The sequence below is a fragment of the Helianthus annuus genome, chromosome 7, assembly GCF_002127325.2.
Source record: "Helianthus annuus cultivar XRQ/B chromosome 7, HanXRQr2.0-SUNRISE, whole genome shotgun sequence".
Taxonomy (NCBI): Eukaryota; Viridiplantae; Streptophyta; class Magnoliopsida; order Asterales; family Asteraceae; genus Helianthus; species Helianthus annuus.
The window spans coordinates 9523444-9527458 of NC_035439.2; the positions used below are offsets into that span (position 1 = coordinate 9523444).

The following is a 4015-nucleotide window of genomic DNA, read 5'->3' on the forward strand; positions in this document are numbered from 1 at the left end:
TTCCTTTAAGTGTGACCGTTACTACTATATAGTCACATCAATTACCAAAAGAAATTGTTTTAGCCACATCAATTAAAAAAAAGTGTGCCAAAAAGGGTTGTTTTAATCAAGCTTTTACCCATTAAGTGTGGCTAAAGATTAGCAACAACCACATGTCCGTTTCTATTATATAGTCACTAAAATGTTAGTTTTAGCTACATTAATCTATAAAAACTATGGTGAATGGGTTGTTGAAATCAAGCATTATGTGGCTAAAGGGTGACAACGGCCACATGAATTTACTAGAAATGTGGCTAAAAACTATTTTTAAACACACATTTGTAATTTTAGGTGCGGCTGTTGTATACATTTTGTCACACATATTTTTAACAAAGTGATAAAAGTGTGGTGAATGATTATGCACAGTCACATGAAATTTTATAACTTTAAGTGAGGCTATTTGCTAACCTTTGGTGACACATATTTATTGTGGTTTTATGTGGCAATTGTCGTGTAATTAGCCATTTTATTTTCATTTTTTTTTCTAAAATTAAAACAACACCAAACATCAGAAACCCAAAAAACCAAATTATATTAACAATAATAAACCCAAATCCATACATAAGTTTTCAATTTAAATACTTAAACACAAACTTCTAATCAAAAGTTATCTACAAAAGTTTACAAAAGTTTCAAAGGGAAACGACTGTATACAAACTAAAAACTTTTTCATGCTTCTTTCTTGTTCTTGCTCCTTGTCTGATTCGATGCCACATTGGCAATAGATAAACATGACAGATCAAGCCTTGTTTACCTTTGCTGGAACAGGTGCTACTAGGGTTTAATTCTATACAACAGTAGAAATTGGGTTATCGCCAGCAGGCATGCTTGCAAGCGATGTAAATGTGCCAACAATAGCAAGTAACTAGCCCTATTAATTACAACAGGTAACTAAATCAGCAGCATAATGACCTGAAGGAATCACAGTACAGGTCAAACATAGATCATTAATATGTATGTATTTGAGCATTTAACATCTTGATTTTGTTTAACCTGAATCACGCTTCGCTAGCACCATTTAAGACAAGGAGGGATTTACCTTCTGAGAAACTGGCTCGCTCTAGACCATTATACATGGTCTCAATTGCATGAGGGAGACTAGCGGCCTGCACAAAGTCCAAGTTTTTGGTTTTTAGGCCAGCAGTTTCTCTTCAACTTCAATGTACTCAACTATAGAATCCGACTGTTATGGCACACCGGCTGGGCTTGATAACCTTGCTGAGAGTATCCACCCCCCATGGGATTCCTTGCACGATTCTACACAATAATTATGAAATTTACTATTTATCATCTTCAATAAACGAGGAATAAGTATTCCCCACATGCATAGATATACATATGACATAACTTATTGTTACTTCGTTAACCATTTATTTTTCCAGCCTAGCCTTAATCTGATCACTTGTTCTATCTATCTGTATTGTTCTCTCGACAGAGGGCAGGTGTAGCGGTATCACCTAGATTATAATTTATGAGCATTTGACTTGCAAAATGTTTGGATGGAAAGTCTATTTTTAGATCACATTTATAGTAATAAATGAACTATAAAAAACCTCATGAAACTTAACATATCCTAAAGTGGCGTGGCTAACATATAAGACTAAAGGAGAAGCTCTAAAACCTTTTAACATCTGGATTGATTTTACAGAAATGAAGTGAGTGGCAAGCTGATGGTGTAAGTAAAAATACAGTATATGCACCTGCATTACTAAGGAAACGAAACAAATATCATATACCACTCAACAACCAAAGTTTGGCAATAAGAATTGTTTCAAGAATCAAATGTGTAGCATGTAATATTAATTTATTATTGTTCATTTATAATCCTAAATAACTATTAGAAATCTCTAAAAATTGAAGCTATTTAGAAGACTACAATCAACACTCACTTAAACCAATTTCATAGGCCTCGGCAAAAAAAAGTGAAAAAAAGACCAAACATGGCAATAACAAGAACAAGGACGCTTTTTACCTGGAAATATGGCATCACTGGAAGTCTTAAATCTTAATAGGTTTAGGCACGCACATCGCGGTCTTCAACGGTAATTTCTCTTTTTGCCAGTGTGATTTGGTAAACATGCCTTGATGCAAGATGTGATACTTTTACCAGAGAAGAGAACTTTATGACATGTAATCACCCAGCCAAATTTGACCAAATGATCCATCCCCACAAGTAAAAAGTTGCCCACATTTTACAAGATAATTAAAAAAATCGGATACAAACAAAAGTATCTAACATAATGAGAAATGGAATCTGAAAACAAAAATGGAGTGGTTCCAGGGGTGCAAACGAGCCGAGCTAACCCGCGAGCTACTTAAGCTCGACTCGAATAGAGCCGAGCTTAAACGAGTTTGAGCTCGAGCCTAAAACAAACTTGTTTGGTAAACGAGCCCGAGCTTTGCTTATCGAGCTCGAGCCGGCTTGCGAGCCTAAAAAAGCTCATTGTTTATATAATTTTTTAATTAATATATTAAATATATATTTAAATAACTATAATGACTAATTATAAAATTACCAAAAAAATAACGAAATTATATAAACCTTTTTAATTTCCCAATTCACTAATTTTACAAAAGCAGTGCTATTGAACCAATGTTTACAAAGTTCCCATTGCACCATCAGTACCCCAATCCATATCACAATTAGCCTCTCTGCCACTTAAATGATCACAAGTCTATGCACACAAATTAAACCTTTTAAATTCACAATTAACCTCTTTACCATAAAAATATAGTAAGCCATCTTAAATACTGATGTAGTTTATGACTTTATTCATGGTTAACAAACCAAACCAAACTAACTGAGAAAAAATATTAACATTTTTAATACATGTGTGCATAATAAAGGAACAAAGGTAAACCTCTTTCTGAAAATCACCAATTATGGGTTAGAATTATGAGTTTGGATAACTGGGAGAAAAGGACACGCGATCCTTACAGGTTGCCCCTTACACCATTGTAAACACATAGCAAATCACAATTAATCTCTTTATATCTAGCAAATCACAAAATGGACCCAAAGTAAACACATAGTATCATCTGCAAGCATACATAATTACCCGACATCCGGTTTTCGGTCAAATAGCTCGAAACACCACTGACCCACCAACAAACACCAGACGTTTTTCTTCTTTGTTCTGCTTCCATGAAGTCTTCAACTCCTTTCTACATCTTTTCACCTTTGAATCCCAAATCAACTTCGCACCTTGATAAATCTGCATTTTTTTTGTTTAAAATTTAATGAGTAACAACTGCTACCAACGATCTATACATACACACATACATACATGCTTGTCCACGCTCCTAGAAGCACAACCACCGATTCTTCAATCGATAGCATGAGCAGAGGTTTTCGGTTTACGTTTGGATCCGAGATCTATTGCGTTGGAAACAGAAAGATGTCGTACAACAGATGGAGTCGATTTTTGCAGATTGAAACCCTAACACTAGTGTAGATTACAAAATTATGCACAGATTTCAATCAAAGAATAAGAATAACAAATAGAATTCAAGAGATAGTTCTTAGCGCTTGAGCAACACCACCGCTTGAAGCTATAGGTCACGGAGATCTCGAATAATCGATGCTTATTGTTGGTTGATTGATAGCGAGACAGAGAGAGGGATGTTGGAGGGCAAATGCTCAGTTTAGGTTTTAAGAGCATTCACATCCGACCCACTAAAGCGGAGTTTTTATAATACAAAGAGTATAAAAAGTGGTTGTAAGTGGAGGAGAGAGAAAATATTACTGTTCATCAGTATATTTGAGGGGACACTGTTCACCCCCTATAATTTTTTAATATATTTTGAAAGTGGTTGTGATTGGAGAAGAGAAAAGCTAATGATAAAGGTATAAAAGAATATTATTTAATTGAAAAGGAGAGAGAAATATAGTGTTTTTTAGTGTAATTTAGGGTGAAAAAAAATAATGGAATGAATGTGAATGCTCTAAGGATTAGGGGGAATTTGGGTTTTTGAT

The 4015-nt window shown here is 34.6% G+C and overlaps 1 long non-coding RNA gene across 3 annotated transcripts; it reads right to left on the reverse strand.

Annotated features, from left to right (window-relative positions):
* Nucleotides 1–552: 552 nt before the first annotated feature.
* Nucleotides 553–3710, reverse strand: LOC110921130. Of its 3 annotated transcripts, XR_004863099.1 has the most exons (5): nt 3327–3710; nt 2012–3254; nt 1661–1747; nt 1079–1296; nt 553–951 (listed from the first exon to the last, which is right to left on the reverse strand). It is a non-coding gene; the product is annotated as an uncharacterized LOC110921130 (long non-coding RNA). The 3 variants fall into 3 exon arrangements; XR_002582200.2 differs by lacking the exon at nt 1661–1747 and having other exon boundaries at nt 553–910; nt 3327–3709; XR_002582199.2 differs by lacking the exon at nt 1661–1747 and having other exon boundaries at nt 3327–3709.
* Nucleotides 3711–4015: the final 305 nt, after the last annotated feature.